The following is a 24,743-nucleotide window of genomic DNA, read 5'->3' as shown; positions in this document are numbered from 1 at the left end:
ATTGACAAGAACCACGAAAAGTTCTTGTATTTTAAGATAAAATCTGACGCTATTAAAGAAAAAACTTCTCCCTCGCTGAAATATGTTCATTTGCTGAAAATCAACAAAACCACGAAAAGTTCTTGTATTTGAAGATAAAATCTTTTTGCTTTGAAGAAGAAAGATCTCGCTGACTGAAATATGTTCATAAGATGAAAACTAACAAAAATTGACAAGAACCACGAAAAGTTCTTGTATTTTAAGATAAAATCTTACGCTATTGAAGAAAAAACTTCTAGCTCGCTGAAATATGTTCATTTGCTGAAAATCAACAAAACCACGAAAAGTTCTTGTATTTGAAGATAAAATCTTTTTGCTTTGAAGAAGAAATATCTAGCTGACTGAAATAAGTTCATTGGATGAAAACCAACAAAAATTGACAAGAACCACGAAAAGTTCTTGTATTTTAAGATAAAATCTGACGCTATTAAAGAAAAAACTTCTCCCTCGCTGAAATATGTTCATTTGCTGAAAATCAACAAAACCACGAAAAGTTCTTGTATTTGAAGATAAAATCTTTTTGCTTTGAAGAAGAAAGATCTGGCTGACTGAAATAAGTTCATTTGATGAAAATCAACAAAAATTGACAAGAACCACGAAAAGTTTTTGTATTTTAAGATAAAATCTGACGCTATTAAAGAAAAAACTTCTCCCTCGCTGAAATATGTTCATTTGCTGAAAATCAACAAAACCACGAAAAGTTCTGGTATTTGAAGATAAAATCTTTTTGCTTTGAAGAAGAAAGATCGAGCTGACTGAAATAAGTTCATAAGATGAAAACTAACAAAAATTGACAAGAACCACGAAAAGTTCTTCTATTTTAAGATAAAATCTTACGCTATTGAAGAAAAAACTTCCAGCTCGCTGAACTATGTTCATTTGCTGAAAATCAACAAAACCACGAAAAGTTCTTGTATTTGAAGATAAAATCTTTTTGCTTTGAAGAAGAAATATCCAGCTGACTGAAATAAGTTCATTGGATGAAAACCAACAAAAATTGACAAGAACCACGAAAAGTTCTTGTATTTTAAGATAAAATCTGACGCTATTAAAGAAAAAACTTCTCCCTCGCTAAAATATGTTCATTTGCTGAAAATCAACAAAACCACGAAAAGTTCTTGTATTTGAAGATAAAATCTTTTTGCTTTGAAGAAGAAAGATCTCGCTGACTGAAATAAGTTCATTTGATGAAAATCAACAAAAATTGACAAGAACCACGAAAAGTTTTTGTATTTTAAGATAAAATCTGACGCTGTTAAAGAAAAAACTTCTCCCTCGCTGAAATATGTTCATTTGCTGAAAATCAACAAAACCACGAAAAGTTCTTGTATTTGAAGATAAAATCTTTTTGCTTTGAAGAAGAAAGATCTGGCTGACTGAAATAAGTTCATTGGATGAAAACCAACAAAAATTGACAAGAACCACGAAAAGTTCTTGTATTTTAAGATAAAATCTGACGCTATTAAAGAAAAAACTTCTCCCTCGCTGAAATATGTTCATTTGCTGAAAATCAACAAAACCACGAAAAGTTCTTGTATTTGAAGATAAAATCTTTTTGCTTTGAAGAAGAAAGATCCAGCTGACTGAAATAAGTTCATAAGATGAAAACCAACAAAAATTGACAAGAACCACGAAAAGTTCTTGTATTTTAAGATAAAATCTTACGCTTTTAAAGAAAAAACTTCTCGCTCGCTGAAATATGTTCATTTGCTGAAAATCAACAAAACCACGAAAAGTTCTTGTATTTGAAGATAAAATCTTTTTGCTTTGAGGAAGTAAGATCTAGCTGACTGAAATAAGTTTATGGGATGAAAACCAACAAAAATTGACAAGAACCACGAAAAGTTCTTGTATTTTAAGATAAAATCTGACGCTATTAAAGAAAAAACTTCTCCCTCGCTGAAATATGTTCATTTGCTGAAAATCAACAAAACCACGAAAAGTTCTTGTATTTGAAGATAAAATCTTTTTGCTTTGAAGAAGAAAGATCTAGCTGACTGAAATAAGTTCAGAAGATGAAAACCAACAAAAATTGACAAGAACCACGAAAAATTCTTGTATTTTAAGATAAAACCTGACGCTATTAAAGAAAAAACTTCTCACTCGCTGAAATATGTTCATTTGCTGAAAATCAACAAAACCACGAAAAGTTCTTGTATTTGAAGATAAAATCTTTTTGCTTTGAAGAAGAAAGATCTAGCTGACTGAAATAAGTTCATTGGATGAAAACCAACAAAAATTGACAAGAACCACGAAAAGTTCTTGTATTTTAAGATAAAATCTGACGCTATTAAAGAAAAAACTTCTCCCTCGCTGAAATATGTTCATTTGCTGAAAATCAACAAAACCACGAAAAGTTCTTGTATTTGAAGATAAAATCTTTTTGCTTTGAAGAAGAAAGATCTAGCTGACTGAAATAAGTTCATAAGATGAAAACTAACAAAAATTGACAAGAACCACGAAAAGTTCTTGTATTTTAAGATAAAATCTTACGCTATTGAAGAAAAAACTTCTCCCTCGCTGAAATATGTTCATTTGCTGAAAATCAACAAAACCACGAAAAGTTCTTGTATTTGAAGATAAAATCTTTTTGCTTTGAAGAAGAAAGATCGAGCTGACTGAAATAAGTTCATAAGATGAAAACCAACAAAAATTGACAAGAACCACGAAAAGTTCTTGTATTTTAAGATAAAATCTTACGCTTTTAAAGAAAAAACTTCTCGCTCGCTGAAATATGTTCATTTGCTGAAAATCAACAAAACCACGAAAAGTTCTTGTATTTGAAGATAAAATCTTTTTGCTTTGAGGAAGTAAGATCTAGCTGACTGAAATAAGTTTATGGGATGAAAACCAACAAAAATTGACAAGAACCACGAAAAGTTCTTGTATTTTAAGATAAAATCTGACGCTATTAAAGAAAAAACTTCTCCCTCGCTGAAATATGTTCATTTGCTGAAAATCAACAAAACCACGAAAAGTTCTTGTATTTGAAGATAAAATCTTTTTGCTTTGAAGAAGAAAGATCTAGCTGACTGAAATAAGTTCAGAAGATGAAAACCAACAAAAATTGACAAGAACCACGAAAAATTCTTGTATTTTAAGATAAAACCTGACGCTATTAAAGAAAAAACTTCTCACTCGCTGAAATATGTTCATTTGCTGAAAATCAACAAAACCACGAAAAGTTCTTGTATTTGAAGATAAAATCTTTTTGCTTTGAAGAAGAAAGATCTAGCTGACTGAAATAAGTTCATTGGATGAAAACCAACAAAAATTGACAAGAACCACGAAAAGTTCTTGTATTTTAAGATAAAATCTGACGCTATTAAAGAAAAAACTTCTCCCTCGCTGAAATATGTTCATTTGCTGAAAATCAACAAAACCACGAAAAGTTCTTGTATTTGAAGATAAAATCTTTTTGCTTTGAAGAAGAAAGATCTAGCTGACTGAAATAAGTTCATAAGATGAAAACTAACAAAAATTGACAAGAACCACGAAAAGTTCTTGTATTTTAAGATAAAATCTTACGCTATTGAAGAAAAAACTTCTCCCTCGCTGAAATATGTTCATTTGCTGAAAATCAACAAAACCACGAAAAGTTCTTGTATTTGAAGATAAAATCTTTTTGCTTTGAAGAAGAAAGATCTTGCTGACTGAAATAAGTTCATTTGATGAAAATCAACAAAAATTGACAAGAACCACGAAAAGTTCTTGTATTTTAAGATAAAATCTTACGCTATTGAAGAAAAAACTTCTCGCTCGCTGAAATATGTTCATTTGCTGAAAATCAACAAAACCACGAAAAGTTCTTGTATTTGAAGATAAAATCTTTTTGCTTTCAAGAAGAAAGATCTTGCTGACTGAAATAAGTTCATTGGATGAAAACCAACAAAAATTGACAAGAACCACGAAAAGTTCTTGTATTTTAAGATAAAATCTGACGCTATTAAAGAAAAAACTTCTCCCTCGCTGAAATATGTTAATTTGCTGAAAATCAACAAAACCACGAAAAGTTCTTGTATTTGAAGATAAAATCTTTTTGCTTTGAAGAAGAAAGATCGAGCTGACTGAAATAAGTGCATCAGATGAAAACCAACAAAAATTGACAAGAACCACGAAAAGTTCTTGTATTTTAAGATAAAATCTTACGCTTTTAAAGAAAAAACTTCTCGCTCGCTGAAATATGTTCATTTGCTGAAAATCAACAAAACCACGAAAAGTTCTTGTATTTGAAGATAAAATCTTTTTGCTTTGAAGAAGAAAGATCTAGCTGACTGAAATAAGTTCATAAGATGAAAACCAACAAAATTTGATTAGAACCACGAAACGTTCTTGTATTTTAAGATAAAATCTGACGCTATTAAAGAAAAAACTTCTCGCTCGCTGAAATATGTTCATTTGCTGAAAATCAACAAAACCACGAAAAGTTCTTGTATTTGAAGATAAAATCTTTTTGCTTTGAAGAAGAAAGATCTAGCTGACTGAAATAAGTTCATTGGATGAAAACCAACAAAAATTGACAAGAACCACGAAAAGTTCTTGTATTTTAAGATAAAATCTGACGCTATTAAAGAAAAAACTTCTCCCTCGCTGAAATATGTTCATTTGCTGAAAATCAACAAAACCACGAAAAGTTCTTGTATTTGAAGATAAAATCTTTTTGCTTTGAAGAAGAAAGATCTAGCTGACTGAAATAAGTTCATAAGATGAAAACTAACAAAAATTGACAAGAACCACGAAAAGTTCTTGTATTTTAAGATAAAATCTTACGCTATTGAAGAAAAAACTTCTAGCTCGCTGAAATATGTTCATTTGCTGAAAATCAACAAAACCACGAAAAGTTCTTGTATTTGAAGATAAAATCTTTTTGCTTTGAAGAAGAAATATCTAGCTGACTGAAATAAGTTCATTGGATGAAAACCAACAAAAATTGACAAGAACCACGAAAAGTTCTTGTATTTTAAGATAAAATCTGACGCTATTAAAGAAAAAACTTCTTGCTCGCTGAAATATGTTCATTTGCTGAAAATCAACAAAACCACGAAAAGTTCTTGTATTTGAAGATAAAATCTTTTTGCTTTGAAGAAGAAAGATCTAGCTGACTGAAATAAGTTCATTTGATGAAAATCAACAAAAATTGACAAGAACCACGAAAAGTTTTTGTATTTTAAGATAAATTCTGACGCTATTAAAGAAAAAACTTCTCCCTCGCTGAAATGTGTTCATTTGCTGAAAATCAACAAAACCACGAAAAGTTCTTGTATTTGAAGATAAAATCTTTTTGCTTTGAAGAAGAAAGATCTGGCTGACTGAAATAAGTTCATTGGATGAAAACCAACAAAAATTGACAAGAACCACGAAAAGTTCTTGTATTTTAAGATAAAATCTGACGCTATTAAAGAAAAAACTTCTCCCTCGCTGAAATATGTTCATTTGCTGAAAATCAACAAAACCACGAAAAGTTCTTGTATTTGAAGATAAAATCTTTTTGCTTCAAAGAAGAAAGATCGAGCTGACTGAAATAAGTTCATAAGATGAAAACCAACAAAAATTGACAAGAACCACGAAAAGTTCTTGTATTTTAAGATAAAATCTTACGCTTTTAAAGAAAAAACTTCTCGCTCGCTGAAATATGTTCATTTGCTGAAAATCAACAAAACCACGAAAAGTTCTTGTATTTGAAGATAAAATCTTTTTGCTTTGAAGAAGAAAGATCTAGCTGACTGAAATAAGTTCATAAGATGAAAACCAACAAAATTTGATTAGAACCACGAAATGTTCTTGTATTTTAAGATAAAATCTGACGCTATTAAAGAAAAAACTTCTAGCTCGCTGTAATATGTTCATTTGCTGAAAATCAACAAAATCACGAAAAGTTCTTGTATTTGAAGATAAAATCTTTTTGCTTTCAAGAAGAAAGATCTTGCTGACTGAAATAAGTTCATTGGATGAAAACCAACAAAAATTGACAACAACCACGAAAAGTTCTTGTATTTTCAGATAAAATCTGACGCTATTAAAGAAAAAACTTCTCCCTCGCTGAAATATGTTCATTTGCTGAAAATCAACAAAACCACGAAAAGTTCTTGTATTTGAAGATAAAATCTTTTTGCTTTGAAGACGAAAGATCGAGCTGACTGAAATAAGTTCATCAGATGAAAACCAACAAAAATTGACAAGAACCACGAAAAATTGTTGTATTTTAAGATAAAATCTGACGCTATTAAAGGAAAAACTTCTCGCTCGCTGAAATATGTTCATTTGCTGAAAATCAACAAAACCACGAAAAGTTCTTGTATTTGAAGATAAAATCTTTTTGCTTTGAAGAAGAAAGATCTCGCTGACTGAAATAAGTTCATTGGATGAAAACTAACAAAAATTGACAAGAACCACGAAAAGTTCTTGTATTTTAAGATAAAATCTTACGCTATTGAAGAAAAAACTTCTCGCTCGCTGAAATATGTTCATTTGCTGAAAATCAACAAAACCACGAAAAGTTCTTGTATTTGAAGATAAAATCTTTTTGCTTTGAAGAAGAAAGAGCTAGCTGACTGAAATAAGTTCATTGGATGAAAACCAACAAAAATTGACAAGAACCACGAAAAGTTCTTGTATTTTAAGATAAAATCTGACGCTATTAAAGAAAAAACTTCTCCCTCGCTGAAATATGTTCATTTGCTGAAAATCAACAAAACCACGAAAAGTTCTTGTATTTGAAGATAAAATCTTTTTGCTTTGAAGAAGAAAGATCTAGCTGACTGAAATATGTTCATAAGATGAAAACTAACAAAAATTGACAAGAACCACGAAAAGTTCTTGTATTTTAAGATAAAATCTTACGCTATTGAAGAAAAAACTTCTAGCTCGCTGAAATATGTTCATTTGCTGAAAATCAACAAAACCACGAAAAGTTCTTGTATTTGAAGATAAAATCTTTTTGCTTTGAAGAAGAAAGATCTGGCTGACTGAAATAAGTTCATTGGATGAAAACCAACAAAAATTGACAAGAACCACGAAAAGTTCTTGTATTTTAAGATAAAATCTGACGCTATTAAAGAAAAAACTTCTCGCTCGCTGAAATATGTTCATTTGCTGAAAATCAACAAAACCACGAAAAGTTCTTGTATTTGAAGATAAAATCTTTTTGCTTTGAAGAAGAAAGATCTAGCTGACTGAAATAAGTTCATTGGATGAAAACCAACAAAAATTGACAAGAACCACGAAAAGTTCTTGTATTTTAAGATAAAATCTGACGCTATTAAAGAAAAAACTTCTCCCTCGCTGAAATATGTTCATTTGCTGAAAATCAACAAAACCACGAAAAGTTCTTGTATTTGAAGATAAAATCTTTTTGCTTTGAAGAAGAAAGATCTAGCTGACTGAAATAAGTTCATAAGATGAAAACTAACAAAAATTGACACGAACCACGAAAAGTTCTTGTATTTTAAGATAAAATCTTACGCTATTGAAGAAAAAACTTCTTGCTCGCTGAAATATGTTCATTTGCTGAAAATCAACAAAACCACGAAAAGTTCTTGTATTTGAAGATAAAATCTTTTTGCTTTGAAGAAGAAATATCTAGCTGACTGAAATAAGTTCATTGGATGAAAACCAACAAAAATTGACAAGAACCACGAAAAGTTCTTGTATTTTAAGATAAAATCTGACGCTATTAAAGAAAAAACTTCTCCCTCGCTGAAATATGTTCATTTGCTGAAAATCAACAAAACCACGAAAAGTTCTTGTATTTGAAGATAAAATCTTTTTGCTTTGAGGAAGTAAGATCTAGCTGACTGAAATAAGTTTATGGGATGAAAACCAACAAAAATTGACAAGAACCACGAAAAGTTCTTGTATTTTAAGATAAAATCTGACGCTATTAAAGAAAAAACTTCTCCCTCGCTGAAATATGTTCATTTGCTGAAAATCAACAAAACCACGAAAAGTTCTTGTATTTGAAGATAAAATCTTTTTGCTTTGAAGAAGAAAGATCTAGCTGACTGAAATAAGTTCAGAAGATGAAAACCAACAAAAATTGACAAGAACCACGAAAAATTCTTGTATTTTAAGATAAAACCTGACGCTATTAAAGAAAAAACTTCTCACTCGCTGAAATATGTTCATTTGCTGAAAATCAACAAAACCACGAAAAGTTCTTGTATTTGAAGATAAAATCTTTTTGCTTTGAAGAAGAAAGATCTAGCTGACTGAAATAAGTTCATTGGATGAAAACCAACAAAAATTGACAAGAACCACGAAAAGTTCTTGTATTTTAAGATAAAATCTGACGCTATTAAAGAAAAAACTTCTCCCTCGCTGAAATATGTTCATTTGCTGAAAATCAACAAAACCACGAAAAGTTCTTGTATTTGAAGATAAAATCTTTTTGCTTTGAAGAAGAAAGATCTAGCTGACTGAAATAAGTTCATAAGATGAAAACTAACAAAAATTGACAAGAACCACGAAAAGTTCTTGTATTTTAAGATAAAATCTTACGCTATTGAAGAAAAAACTTCTCCCTCGCTGAAATATGTTCATTTGCTGAAAATCAACAAAACCACGAAAAGTTCTTGTATTTGAAGATAAAATCTTTTTGCTTTGAAGAAGAAAGATCTTGCTGACTGAAATAAGTTCATTTGATGAAAATCAACAAAAATTGACAAGAACCACGAAAAGTTCTTGTATTTTAAGATAAAATCTTACGCTATTGAAGAAAAAACTTCTCGCTCGCTGAAATATGTTCATTTGCTGAAAATCAACAAAACCACGAAAAGTTCTTGTATTTGAAGATAAAATCTTTTTGCTTTCAAGAAGAAAGATCTTGCTGACTGAAATAAGTTCATTGGATGAAAACCAACAAAAATTGACAAGAACCACGAAAAGTTCTTGTATTTTAAGATAAAATCTGACGCTATTAAAGAAAAAACTTCTCCCTCGCTGAAATATGTTAATTTGCTGAAAATCAACAAAACCACGAAAAGTTCTTGTATTTGAAGATAAAATCTTTTTGCTTTGAAGAAGAAAGATCGAGCTGACTGAAATAAGTGCATCAGATGAAAACCAACAAAAATTGACAAGAACCACGAAAAGTTCTTGTATTTTAAGATAAAATCTTACGCTTTTAAAGAAAAAACTTCTCGCTCGCTGAAATATGTTCATTTGCTGAAAATCAACAAAACCACGAAAAGTTCTTGTATTTGAAGATAAAATCTTTTTGCTTTGAAGAAGAAAGATCTAGCTGACTGAAATAAGTTCATAAGATGAAAACCAACAAAATTTGATTAGAACCACGAAACGTTCTTGTATTTTAAGATAAAATCTGACGCTATTAAAGAAAAAACTTCTCGCTCGCTGAAATATGTTCATTTGCTGAAAATCAACAAAACCACGAAAAGTTCTTGTATTTGAAGATAAAATCTTTTTGCTTTGAAGAAGAAAGATCTAGCTGACTGAAATAAGTTCATTGGATGAAAACCAACAAAAATTGACAAGAACCACGAAAAGTTCTTGTATTTTAAGATAAAATCTGACGCTATTAAAGAAAAAACTTCTCCCTCGCTGAAATATGTTCATTTGCTGAAAATCAACAAAACCACGAAAAGTTCTTGTATTTGAAGATAAAATCTTTTTGCTTTGAAGAAGAAAGATCTAGCTGACTGAAATAAGTTCATAAGATGAAAACTAACAAAAATTGACAAGAACCACGAAAAGTTCTTGTATTTTAAGATAAAATCTTACGCTATTGAAGAAAAAACTTCTAGCTCGCTGAAATATGTTCATTTGCTGAAAATCAACAAAACCACGAAAAGTTCTTGTATTTGAAGATAAAATCTTTTTGCTTTGAAGAAGAAATATCTAGCTGACTGAAATAAGTTCATTGGATGAAAACCAACAAAAATTGACAAGAACCACGAAAAGTTCTTGTATTTTAAGATAAAATCTGACGCTATTAAAGAAAAAACTTCTTGCTCGCTGAAATATGTTCATTTGCTGAAAATCAACAAAACCACGAAAAGTTCTTGTATTTGAAGATAAAATCTTTTTGCTTTGAAGAAGAAAGATCTAGCTGACTGAAATAAGTTCATTTGATGAAAATCAACAAAAATTGACAAGAACCACGAAAAGTTTTTGTATTTTAAGATAAATTCTGACGCTATTAAAGAAAAAACTTCTCCCTCGCTGAAATATGTTCATTTGCTGAAAATCAACAAAACCACGAAAAGTTCTTGTATTTGAAGATAAAATCTTTTTGCTTTGAAGAAGAAAGATCTGGCTGACTGAAATAAGTTCATTGGATGAAAACCAACAAAAATTGACAAGAACCACGAAAAGTTCTTGTATTTTAAGATAAAATCTGACGCTATTAAAGAAAAAACTTCTCCCTCGCTGAAATATGTTCATTTGCTGAAAATCAACAAAACCACGAAAAGTTCTTGTATTTGAAGATAAAATCTTTTTGCTTCAAAGAAGAAAGATCGAGCTGACTGAAATAAGTTCATAAGATGAAAACCAACAAAAATTGACAAGAACCACGAAAAGTTCTTGTATTTTAAGATAAAATCTTACGCTTTTAAAGAAAAAACTTCTCGCTCGCTGAAATATGTTCATTTGCTGAAAATCAACAAAACCACGAAAAGTTCTTGTATTTGAAGATAAAATCTTTTTGCTTTGAAGAAGAAAGATCTAGCTGACTGAAATAAGTTCATAAGATGAAAACCAACAAAATTTGATTAGAACCACGAAATGTTCTTGTATTTTAAGATAAAATCTGACGCTATTAAAGAAAAAACTTCTAGCTCGCTGTAATATGTTCATTTGCTGAAAATCAACAAAATCACGAAAAGTTCTTGTATTTGAAGATAAAATCTTTTTGCTTTCAAGAAGAAAGATCTTGCTGACTGAAATAAGTTCATTGGATGAAAACCAACAAAAATTGACAACAACCACGAAAAGTTCTTGTATTTTCAGATAAAATCTGACGCTATTAAAGAAAAAACTTCTCCCTCGCTGAAATATGTTCATTTGCTGAAAATCAACAAAACCACGAAAAGTTCTTGTATTTGAAGATAAAATCTTTTTGCTTTGAAGACGAAAGATCGAGCTGACTGAAATAAGTTCATCAGATGAAAACCAACAAAAATTGACAAGAACCACGAAAAATTGTTGTATTTTAAGATAAAATCTGACGCTATTAAAGGAAAAACTTCTCGCTCGCTGAAATATGTTCATTTGCTGAAAATCAACAAAACCACGAAAAGTTCTTGTATTTGAAGATAAAATCTTTTTGCTTTGAAGAAGAAAGATCTCGCTGACTGAAATAAGTTCATTGGATGAAAACTAACAAAAATTGACAAGAACCACGAAAAGTTCTTGTATTTTAAGATAAAATCTTACGCTATTGAAGAAAAAACTTCTCGCTCGCTGAAATATGTTCATTTGCTGAAAATCAACAAAACCACGAAAAGTTCTTGTATTTGAAGATAAAATCTTTTTGCTTTGAAGAAGAAAGAGCTAGCTGACTGAAATAAGTTCATTGGATGAAAACCAACAAAAATTGACAAGAACCACGAAAAGTTCTTGTATTTTAAGATAAAATCTGACGCTATTAAAGAAAAAACTTCTCCCTCGCTGAAATATGTTCATTTGCTGAAAATCAACAAAACCACGAAAAGTTCTTGTATTTGAAGATAAAATCTTTTTGCTTTGAAGAAGAAAGATCTAGCTGACTGAAATATGTTCATAAGATGAAAACTAACAAAAATTGACAAGAACCACGAAAAGTTCTTGTATTTTAAGATAAAATCTTACGCTATTGAAGAAAAAACTTCTAGCTCGCTGAAATATGTTCATTTGCTGAAAATCAACAAAACCACGAAAAGTTCTTGTATTTGAAGATAAAATCTTTTTGCTTTGAAGAAGAAAGATCTGGCTGACTGAAATAAGTTCATTGGATGAAAACCAACAAAAATTGACAAGAACCACGAAAAGTTCTTGTATTTTAAGATAAAATCTGACGCTATTAAAGAAAAAACTTCTCGCTCGCTGAAATATGTTCATTTGCTGAAAATCAACAAAACCACGAAAAGTTCTTGTATTTGAAGATAAAATCTTTTTGCTTTGAAGAAGAAAGATCTAGCTGACTGAAATAAGTTCATTGGATGAAAACCAACAAAAATTGACAAGAACCACGAAAAGTTCTTGTATTTTAAGATAAAATCTGACGCTATTAAAGAAAAAACTTCTCCCTCGCTGAAATATGTTCATTTGCTGAAAATCAACAAAACCACGAAAAGTTCTTGTATTTGAAGATAAAATCTTTTTGCTTTGAAGAAGAAAGATCTAGCTGACTGAAATAAGTTCATAAGATGAAAACTAACAAAAATTGACACGAACCACGAAAAGTTCTTGTATTTTAAGATAAAATCTTACGCTATTGAAGAAAAAACTTCTTGCTCGCTGAAATATGTTGATTTGCTGAAAATCAACAAAACCACGAAAAGTTCTTGTATTTGAAGATAAAATCTTTTTGCTTTGAAGAAGAAATATCTAGCTGACTGAAATAAGTTCATTGGATGAAAACCAACAAAAATTGACAAGAACCACGAAAAGTTCTTGTATTTTAAGATAAAATCTGACGCTATTAAAGAAAAAACTTCTCCCTCGCTGAAATATGTTCATTTGCTGAAAATCAACAAAACCACGAAAAGTTCTTGTATTTGAAGATAAAATCTTTTTGCTTTGAAGAAGAAAGATCTAGCTGACTGAAATAAGTTCATTTGATGAAAATCAACAAAAATTGACAAGAACCACGAAAAGTTTTTGTATTTTAAGATAAAATCTGACGCTGTTAAAGAAAAAACTTCTCCCTCGCTGAAATATGTTCATTTGCTGAAAATCAACAAAACCACGAAAAGTTCTTGTATTTGAAGATAAAATCTTTTTGCTTTGAAGAAGAAAGATCTGGCTGACTGAAATAAGTTCATTGGATGAAAACCAACAAAAATTGACAAGAACCACGAAAAGTTCTTGTATTTTAAGATAAAATCTGACGCTATTAAAGAAAAAACTTCTCCCTCGCTGAAATATGTTTATTTGCTGAAAATCAACAAAACCACGAAAAGTTCTTGTATTTGAAGATAAAATCTTTTTGCTTTGAAGAAGAAAGATCTAGCTGACTGAAATAAGTTCATAAGATGAAAACCAACAAAAATTGACAAGAACCACGAAAAGTTCTTGTATTTTAAGATAAAATCTTACGCTTTTAAAGAAAAAACTTCTCGCTCGCTGAAATATGTTCATTTGCTGAAAATCAACAAAACCACGAAAAGTTCTTGTATTTGAAGATAAAATCTTTTTGCTTTGAAGAAGTAAGATCTAGCTGACTGAAATAAGTTTATGGGATGAAAACCAACAAAAATTGACAAGAACCACGAAAAGTTCTTGTATTTTAAGATAAAATCTGACGCTATTAAAGAAAAAACTTCTCCCTCGCTGAAATATGTTCATTTGCTGAAAATCAACAAAACCACGAAAAGTTCTTGTATTTGAAGATAAAATCTTTTTGCTTTGAAGAAGAAAGATCTAGCTGACTGAAATAAGTTCAGAAGATGAAAACCAACAAAAATTGACAAGAACCACGAAAAATTCTTGTATTTTAAGATAAAATCTGACGCTATTAAAGAAAAAACTTCTCGCTGGCTGAAATATGTTCATTTGCTGAAAATCAACAAAACCACGAAAAGTTCTTGTATTTGAAGATAAAATCTTTTTGCTTTGAAGAAGAAAGATCTAGCTGACTGAAATAAGTTCATAAGATGAAAACTAACAAAAATTGACAAGAACCACGAAAAGTTCTTGTATTTTAAGATAAAATCTTACGCTATTGAAGAAAAAACTTCTCCCTCGCTGAAATATGTTCATTTGCTGAAAATCAACAAAACCACGAAAAGTTCTTGTATTTGAAGATAAAATCTTTTTGCTTTGAAGAAGAAAGATCTGGCTGACTGAAATAAGTTCATTGGATGAAAACCAACAAAAATTGACAAGAACCACGAAATGTTCTTGTATTTTAAGATAAAATCTGACGCTATTAAAGAAAAAACTTCTCCCTCGCTGAAATATGTTCATTTGCTGAAAATCAACAAAACCACGAAAAGTTCTTGTATTTGAAGATAAAATCTTTTTGCTTTGAAGAAGAAAGATCTAGCTGACTGAAATAAGTTCATTGGATGAAAACCAACAAAAATTGACAAGAACCACGAAAAGTTCTTGTATTTTAAGATAAAATCTGACGCTATTAAAGAAAAAACTTCTCCCTCGCTGAAATATGTTCATTTGCTGAAAATCAACAAAACCACGAAAAGTTCTTGTATTTGAAGATAAAATCTTTTTGCTTTGAAGAAGAAAGATCGAGCTGACTGAAATAAGTTCATAAGATGAAAACTAACAAAAATTGACAAGAACCACGAAAAGTTCTTGTATTTTAAGATAAAATCTTACGCTATTGAAGAAAAAACTTCTCCCTCGCTGAAATATGTTCATTTGCTGAAAATCAACAAAACCACGAAAAGTTCTTGTATTTGAAGATAAAATCTTTTTGCTTTGAAGAAGAAAGATCTAGCTGACTGAAATAAGTTCATTTGATGAAAATCAACAAAAATTGACAAGAACCACGAAAAGTTTTTGTATTTTAAGATAAAATCTGACGCTATTAAAGAAAAAACTTCTCCCTCGCTGAAATATGTTCATTTGCTGAAAATCAACAAAACCACGAAAAGTTCTTGTATTTGAAGATAAAATCTTTTTGCTTTGAAGAAGAAAGATCTGGCTGACTGAAATAAGTTCATTGGATGAAAACCAACAAAAATTGACAAGAACCACGAAAGGTTCTTGTATTTTAAGATAAAATCTGACGCTATTAAAGAAAAAACTTCTCCCTCGCTGAAATATGTTAATTTGCTGAAAATCAACAAAACCACGAAAAGTTCTTGTATTTGAAGATAAAATCTTTTTGCTTTGAAGAAGAAAGATCGAGCTGACTGAAATAAGTTCATAAGATGAAAACCAACAAAAATTGACAAGAACCACGAAAAGTTCTTGTATTTTAAGATAAAATCTTACGCTTTTAAAGAAAAAACTTCTCGCTCGCTGAAATATGTTCATTTGCTGAAAATCAACAAAACCACGAAAAGTTCTTGTATTTGAAGATAAAATCTTTTTGCTTTGAAGAAGAAAGATCCAGCTGACTGAAATAAGTTCATAAGATGAACACCAACAAAATTTGATTAGAACCACGAAACGTTCTTGTATTTTAAGATAAAATCTGACGCTATTAAAGAAAAAACTTCTCGCTCGCTGAAATATGTTCATTTGCTGAAAATCAACAAAACCACGAAAAGTTCTTGTATTTGAAGATAAAATCTTTTTGCTTTGAAGAAGAAAGATCTAGCTGACTGAAATAAGTTCATAAGATGAAAACTAACAAAAATTGACAAGAACCACGAAAAGTTCTTGTATTTTAAGATAAAATCTTACGCTATTGAAGAAAAAACTTCTCCCTCGCTGAAATATGTTCATTTGCTGAAAATCAACAAAACCACGAAAAGTTCTTGTATTTGAAGATAAAATCTTTTTGCTTTGAAGAAGAAAGATCTGGCTGACTGAAATAAGTTCATTGGATGAAAACCAACAAAAATTGACAAGAACCACGAAATGTTCTTGTATTTTAAGATAAAATCTGACGCTATTAAAGAAAAAACTTCTCCCTCGCTGAAATATGTTCATTTGCTGAAAATCAACAAAACCACGAAAAGTTCTTGTATTTGAAGATAAAATCTTTTTGCTTTGAAGAAGAAAGATCTAGCTGACTGAAATAAGTTCATTGGATGAAAACCAACAAAAATTGACAAGAACCACGAAAAGTTCTTGTATTTTAAGATAAAATCTGACGCTATTAAAGAAAAAACTTCTCCCTCGCTGAAATATGTTCATTTGCTGAAAATCAACAAAACCACGAAAAGTTCTTGTATTTGAAGATAAAATCTTTTTGCTTTGAAGAAGAAAGATCGAGCTGACTGAAATAAGTTCATAAGATGAAAACTAACAAAAATTGACAAGAACCACGAAAAGTTCTTGTATTTTAAGATAAAATCTTACGCTATTGAAGAAAAAACTTCTCCCTCGCTGAAATATGTTCATTTGCTGAAAATCAACAAAACCACGAAAAGTTCTTGTATTTGAAGATAAAATCTTTTTGCTTTGAAGAAGAAAGATCTAGCTGACTGAAATAAGTTCATTTGATGAAAATCAACAAAAATTGACAAGAACCAAGAAAAGTTTTTGTATTTTAAGATAAAATCTGACGCTATTAAAGAAAAAACTTCTCCCTCGCTGAAATATGTTCATTTGCTGAAAATCAACAAAACCACGAAAAGTTCTTGTATTTGAAGATAAAATCTTTTTGCTTTGAAGAAGAAAGATCTGGCTGACTGAAATAAGTTCATTGGATGAAAACCAACAAAAATTGACAAGAACCACGAAAAGTTCTTGTATTTTAAGATAAAATCTGACGCTATTAAAGAAAAAACTTCTCCCTCGCTGAAATATGTTAATTTGCTGAAAATCAACAAAACCACGAAAAGTTCTTGTATTTGAAGATAAAATCTTTTTGCTTTGAAGAAGAAAGATCGAGCTGACTGAAATAAGTTCATAAGATGAAAACCAACAAAAATTGACAAGAACCACGAAAAGTTCTTGTATTTTAAGATAAAATCTTACGCTTTTAAAGAAAAAACTTCTCGCTCGCTGAAATATGTTCATTTGCTGAAAATCAACAAAACCACGAAAAGTTCTTGTATTTGAAGATAAAATCTTTTTGCTTTGAAGAAGAAAGATCCAGCTGACTGAAATAAGTTCATAAGATGAAAACCAACAAAATTTGATTAGAACCACGAAACGTTCTTGTATTTTAAGATAAAATCTGACGCTATTAAAGAAAAAACTTCTCGCTCGCTGAAATATGTTCATTTGCTGAAAATCAACAAAACCACGAAAAGTTCTTGTATTTGAAGATAAAATCTTTTTGCTTTGAAGAAGAAAGATCGAGCTGACTGAAATAAGTTCATAAGATGAAAACTAACAAAAATTGACAAGAACCACGAAAAGTTTTTGTATTTTAAGATAAAAGCTGACGCTATTAAAGAAAAAACTTCTCCCTCGCTGAAATATGTTCATTTGCTGAAAATCAACAAAACCACGAAAAGTTCTTGTATTTGAAGATAAAATCTTTTTGCTTTGAAGAAGAAAGATCTGGCTGACTGAAATAAGTTCATTGGATGAAAACCAACAAAAATTGACAAGAACCACGAAAAGTTCTTGTATTTTAAGATAAAATCTGACGCTATTAAAGAAAAAACTTCTCCCTCGCTGAAATATGTTCATTTGCTGAAAATCAACAAAACCACGAAAAGTTCTTGTATTTGAAGATAAAATCTTTTTGCTTTGAAGAAGAAAGATCGAGCTGACTGAAATAAGTTCATAAGATGAAAACCAACAAAAATTGACAAGAACCACGAAAAGTTCTTGTATTTTAAGATAAAATCTTACGCTTTTAAAGAAAAAACTTCTCGCTCGCTGAAATATGTTCATTTGCTGAAAATCAACAAAACCACGAAAAGTTCTTGTATTTGAAGATAAAATCTTTTTGCTTTGAAGAAGAAAGATCTAGCTGACTGAAATAAGTTCATTGGATGAAAACCAACAAAATTTGATTAGAACCACGAAAAGTTCTTGTATTTTAAGATAAAATCTGACGCTATTAAAGAAAAAACTTCTCGCTCGCTGAAATATGTTCATTTGCTGAAAATCAACAAAACCACGAAAAGTTCTTGTATTTGAAGATAAAATCTTTTTGCTTTGAAGAAGAAAGATCTAGCTGACTGAAATAAGTTCATAAGATGAAAACTAACAAAAATTGACAAGAACCACGAAAAGTTCTTGTATTTTAAGATAAAATCTGACGCTATTAAAGAAAAAACTTCTAGCTCGCTGTAATATGTTCATTTGCTGAAAATCAACAAAACCACGAAAAGTTCTTGTATTTGAAGATAAAATCTTTTTGCTTTCAAGAAGAAAGATCTTGCTGACTGAAATAAGTTCATTGGATGAAAACCAACAAAAATTGACAAGAACCACGAAAAGTTCTTGTATTTTAAGATAAAATCTGACGCTATTAAAGAAAAAACTTCTCCCTCGCTGAAATATGTTCATTTGCTGAAAATCAACAAAACCACGAAAAGTTCTTGTATTTGAAGATAAAATCTTTTTGCTTTGAAGACGAAAGATCGAGCTGACTGAAATAAGTTCATAAGATGAAAACCAACAAAAATTGACAAGAACCACGAAAAATTGTTGTATTTTAAGATAAAATCTGACGCTATTAAAGGAAAAACTTCTCGCTCGCTGAAATATGTTCATTTGCTGAAAATCAACAAAACCACGAAAAGTTCTTGTATTTGAAGATAAAATCTTTTTGCTTTGAAGAAGAAAGATCTCGCTGACTGAAATAAGTTCATTGGATGAAAACTAACAAAAATTGACAAGAACCACGAAAAGTTCTTGTATTTTAAGATAAAATCTTACGCTATTGAAGAAAAAACTTCTCGCTCGCTGAAATATGTTCATTTGCTGAAAATCAACAAAACCACGAAAAGTTCTTGTATTTGAAGATAAAATCTTTTTGCTTTGAAGAAGAAATATCTCGCTGACTGAAATAAGTTCATTGGATGAAAACCAACAAAAATTGACAAGAACCACGAAAAGTTCTTGTATTTTAAGATAAAATCTGACGCTATTAAAGAAAAAACTTCTCCCTCGCTGAAATATGTTCATTTGCTGAAAATCAACAAAACCACGAAAAGTTCTTGTATTTGAAGATAAAATCTTTTTGCTTTGAAGAAGAAAGATCTAGCTCACTGAAATAAGTTCATTTGATGAAAATCAACAAAAATTGACAAGAACCACGAAAAGTTTTTGTATTTTAAGATAAAATCTGACGCTATTAAAGAAAAAACTTCTCCCTCGCTGAAATATGTTCATTTGCTGAAAATCAACAAAACCACGAAAAGTTCTTGTATTTGAAGATAAAATCTTTTTGCTTTGAAGAAGAAAGATCTGGCTGACTGAAATAAGTTCATTGGATGAAAACCAACAAAAATTGACAAGAACCACGAAAAGTTCTTGTATTTTAAGATAAAATCTGACGCTATTAAAGAAAAAACTTCTCCCTCGCTGAAATATGTTCATTTGCTGAATATCAACAAAACCACGAAAAGTTCTTGTATTTGAAGATAAAATCTTTTTGCTTTGAAGAAGAAAGATCTGGCTGACTGAAATAAGTTCATTGGATGAAAACCAACAAAAATTGACAAGAACCACGAAAAGTTCTTGTATTTTAAGATAAAATCTTACGCTTTTAAAGAAAAAACTTCTCGCTCGCTGAAATATGTTCATTTGCTGAAAATCAACAAAACCACGAAAAGTTCTTGTATTTGAAGATAAAATCTTTTTCCTTTGAAGAAGAAAGATCGAGCTGACTGAAATAAGTTCATAAGATGAAAACCAACAAAATTTGATTAGAACCACGAAAAGTTCTTGTATTTTAAGATAAAATCTGACGCTATTAAAGAAAAAACTTCTCGCTCGCTGAAATATGTTCATTTGCTGAAAATCAACAAAACCACGAAAAGTTCTTGTATTTGAAGATAAAATCTTTTTGCTTTGAAGAAGAAAGATCTAGCTGACTGAAATAAGTTCATTGGATGAAAACCAACAAAAATTGACAAGAACCACGAAAAGTTCTTGTATTTTAAGATAAAATCTGACGCTATTAAAGAAAAAACTTCTCCCTCGCTGAAATATGTTCATTTGCTGAAAATCAACAAAACCACGAAAAGTTCTTGTATTTGAAGATAAAATCTTTTTGCTTTGAAGAAGAAAGATCTAGCTGACTGAAATAAGTTCATAAGATGAAAACTAACAAAAATTGACAAGAACCACGAAAAGTTCTTGTATTTTAAGATAAAATCTTACGCTATTGAAGAAAAAACTTCTCCCTCGCTGAAATATGTTCATTTGCTGAAAATCAACAAAACCACGAAAAGTTCTTGTATTTGAAGATAAAATCTTTTTGCTTTGAAGAAGAAAGATCTAGCTGACTGAAATAAGTTCATTTGATGAAAATCAACAAAAATTGACAAGAACCACGAAAAGTTTTTGTATTTTAAGATAAAATCTGACGCTATTAAAGAAAAAACTTCTCCCTCGCTGAAATATGTTCATTTGCTGAAAATCAACAAAACCACGAAAAGTTCTTGTATTCGAAGATAAAATCTTTTTGCTTTGAAGAAGAAAGATCTGGCTGACTGAAATAAGTTCATTGGATGAAAACCAACAAAAATTGACAAGAACCACGAAAAGTTCTTGTATTTTAAGATAAAATCTGACGCTATTAAAGAAAAAACTTCTCGCTCGCTGAAATATGTTCATTTGCTGAAAATCAACAAAACCACGAAAAGTTCTTGTATTTGAAGATAAAATCTTTTTGCTTTGAAGAAGAAAGATCTAGCTGACTGAAATAAGTTCATAAGATGAAAACCAACAAAATTTGATTAGAACCACGAAAAGTTCTTGTATTTTAAGATAAAATCTGACGCTATTAAAGAAAAAACTTCTCGCTCGCTGAAATATGTTCATTTGCTGAAAATCAACAAAACCACGAAAAGTTCTTGTATTTGAAGATAAAATCTTTTTGCTTTGAAGAAGAAAGATCGAGCTGACTGAAATAAGTTCATAAGATGAAAACTAACAAAAATTGACAAGAACCACGAAAAGTTCTTGTATTTTAAGATAAAATCTGACGCTATTAAAGAAAAAACTTCTAGCTCGCTGTAATATGTTCATTTGCTGAAAATCAACAAAACCACGAAAAGTTCTTGTATTTGAAGATAAAATCTTTTTGCTTTCAAGAAGAAAGATCTTGCTGACTGAAATAAGTTCATTGGATGAAAACCAACAAAAATTGACAAGAACCACGAAAAGTTCTTGTATTTTAAGATAAAATCTGACGCTATTAAAGAAAAAACTTCTCCCTCGCTGAAATATGTTCATTTGCTGAAAATCAACAAAACCACGAAAAGTTCTTGTATTTGAAGATAAAATCTTTTTGCTTTGAAGACGAAAGATCGAGCTGACTGAAATAAGTTCATAAGATGAAAACCAACAAAAATTGACAAGAACCACGAAAAATTGTTGTATTTTAAGATAAAATCTGACGCTATTAAAGGAAAAACTTCTCGCTCGCTGAAATATGTTCATTTGCTGAAAATCAACAAAACCACGAAAAGTTCTTGTATTTGAAGATAAAATCTTTTTGCTTTGAAGAAGAAAGATCTCGCTGACTGAAATAAGTTCATTGGATGAAAACTAACAAAAATTGACAAGAACCACGAAAAGTTCTTGTATTTTAAGATAAAATCTTACGCTATTGAAGAAAAAACTTCTCGCTCGCTGAAATATGTTCATTTGCTGAAAATCAACAAAACCACGAAAAGTTCTTGTATTTGAAGATAAAATCTTTTTGCTTTGAAGAAGAAATATCTCGCTGACTGAAATAAGTTCATTGGATGAAAACCAACAAAAATTGACAAGAACCACGAAAAGTTCTTGTATTTTAAGATAAAATCTGACGCTATTAAAGAAAAAACTTCTCCCTCGCTGAAATATGTTCATTTGCTGAAAATCAACAAAACCACGAAAAGTTCTTGTATTTGAAGATAAAATCTTTTTGCTTTGAAGAAGAAAGATCTAGCTCACTGAAATCAGTTCATTTGATGAAAATCAACAAAAATTGACAAGAACCACGAAAAGTTTTTGTATTTTAAGATAAAATCTGACGCTATTAAAGAAAAAACTTCTCCCTCGCTGAAATATGTTCATTTGCTGAAAATCAACAAAACCACGAAAAGTTCTTGTATTTGAAGATAAAATCTTTTTCCTTTGAAGAAGAAAGATCTAGCTGACTGAAATAAGTTCATAAGATGAAAACCAACAAAATTTGATTAGAACCACGAAAAGTTCTTGTATTTTAAGATAAAATCTGACGCTATTAAAGAAAAAACTTCTCGCTCGCTGAAATATGTTCATTTGCTGAAAATCAACAAAACCACGAAAAGTTCTTGTATTTGAAGATAAAATCTTTTTGCTTTGAAGAAGAAAGATCTAGCTGACTGAAATAAGTTCATAAGATGAAAACTAACAAAAATTGACAAGAACCACGAAAAGTTCTTGTATTTTAAGATAAAATCTGACGCTATTAAAGAAAAAACTTCTAGCTCGCTGTAATATGTTCATTTGCTGAAAATCAACAAAACCACGAAAAGTTCTTGTATTTGAAGATAAAATCTTTTTGCTTTCAAGAAGAAAGATCTAGCTGACTGAAATAAGTTCATAAGATGAAAACCAACAAAATTTGATTAGAACCACGAAAAGTTCTTGTATTTTAAGATAAAATCTGACGCTATTAAAGAAAAAACTTCTCGCTCGCTGAAATATGTTCATTTGCTGAAAATCAACAAAACCACGAAAAGTTCTTGTATTTGAAGATAAAATTTTTTGCTTTGAAGAAGAAAGATCTAGCTGACTGAAATAAGTTCATAAGATGAAAACTAACAAAAATTGACAAGAACCACGAAAAGTTCTTGTATTTTAAGATAAAATCTGACGCTATTCAAGAAAAAACTTCTAGCTCGCTGTAATATGTTCATTTGCTGAAAATCAACAAAACCACGAAAAGTTCTTGTATTTGAAGATAAAATCTTTTTGCTTTCAAGAAGAAAGATCTTGCTGACTGAAATAAGTTCATTGGATGAAAACCAACAAAAATTGACAAGAACCACGAAAAGTTCTTGTATTTTAAGATAAAATCTGACGCTATTAAAGAAAAAACTTCTCCCTCGCTGAAATATGTTCATTTGCTGAAAATCAACAAAACCACGAAAAGTTCTTGTATTTGAAGATAAAATCTTTTTGCTTTGAAGACGAAAGATCGAGCTGACTGAAATAAGTTCATAAGATGAAAACCAACAAAAATTGACAAGAACCACGAAAAATTGTTGTATTTTAAGATAAAATCTGACGCTATTAAAGGAAAAACTTCTCGCTCGCTGAAATATGTTCATTTGCTGAAAATCAACAAAACCACGAAAAGTTCTTGTATTTGAAGATAAAATCTTTTTGCTTTGAAGAAGAAAGATCTCGCTGACTGAAATAAGTTCATTGGATGAAAACTAACAAAAATTGACAAGAACCACGAAAAGTTCTTGTATTTTAAGATAAAATCTTACGCTATTGAAGAAAAAACTTCTCGCTCGCTGAAATATGTTCATTTGCTGAAAATCAACAAAACCACGAAAAGTTCTTGTATTTGAAGATAAAATCTTTTTGCTTTGAAGAAGAAATATCTCGCTGACTGAAATAAGTTCATTGGATGAAAACCAACAAAAATTGACAAGAACCACGAAAAGTTCTTGTATTTTAAGATAAAATCTGACGCTATTAAAGAAAAAACTTCTCCCTCGCTGAAATATGTTCATTTGCTGAAAATCAACAAAACCACGAAAAGTTCTTGTATTTGAAGATAAAATCTTTTTGCTTTGAAGAAGAAAGATCTAGCTCACTGAAATAAGTTCATTTGATGAAAATCAACAAAAATTGACAAGAACCACGAAAAGTTTTTGTATTTTAAGATAAAATCTGACGCTATTAAAGAAAAAACTTCTCCCTCGCTGAAATATGTTCATTTGCTGAAAATCAACAAAACCACGAAAAGTTCTTGTATTTGAAGATAAAATCTTTTTCCTTTGAAGAAGAAAGATCTAGCTGACTGAAATAAGTTCATAAGATGAAAACCAACAAAATTTGATTAGAACCACGAAAAGTTCTTGTATTTTAAGATAAAATCTGACGCTATTAAAGAAAAAACTTCTCGCTCGCTGAAATATGTTCATTTGCTGAAAATCAACAAAACCACGAAAAGTTCTTGTATTTGAAGATAAAATCTTTTTGCTTTGAAGAAGAAAGATCTAGCTGACTGAAATAAGTTCATAAGATGAAAACTAACAAAAATTGACAAGAACCACGAAAAGTTCTTGTATTTTAAGATAAAATCTGACGCTATTAAAGAAAAAACTTCTAGCTCGCTGTAATATGTTCATTTGCTGAAAATCAACAAAACCACGAAAAGTTCTTGTATTTGAAGATAAAATCTTTTTGCTTTCAAGAAGAAAGATCTTGCTGACTGAAATAAGTTCATTGGATGAAAACCAACAAAAATTGACAAGAACCACGAAAAGTTCTTGTATTTTAAGATAAAATCTGACGCTATTAAAGAAAAAACTTCTCCCTCGCTGAAATATGTTCATTTGCTGAAAATCAACAAAACCACGAAAAGTTCTTGTATTTGAAGATAAAATCTTTTTGCTTTGAAGACGAAAGATCGAGCTGACTGAAATAAGTTCATAAGATGAAAACCAACAAAAATTGACAAGAACCACGAAAAATTGTTGTATTTTAAGATAAAATCTGACGCTATTAAAGGAAAAACTTCTCGCTCGCTGAAATATGTTCATTGCTGAAAATCAACAAAACCA

Source organism: Heptranchias perlo, unplaced genomic scaffold (genome assembly GCF_035084215.1).
Source record: "Heptranchias perlo isolate sHepPer1 unplaced genomic scaffold, sHepPer1.hap1 HAP1_SCAFFOLD_76, whole genome shotgun sequence".
Taxonomy (NCBI): Eukaryota; Metazoa; Chordata; class Chondrichthyes; order Hexanchiformes; family Hexanchidae; genus Heptranchias; species Heptranchias perlo.
This window is presented reverse-complemented; position numbering follows the sequence as displayed.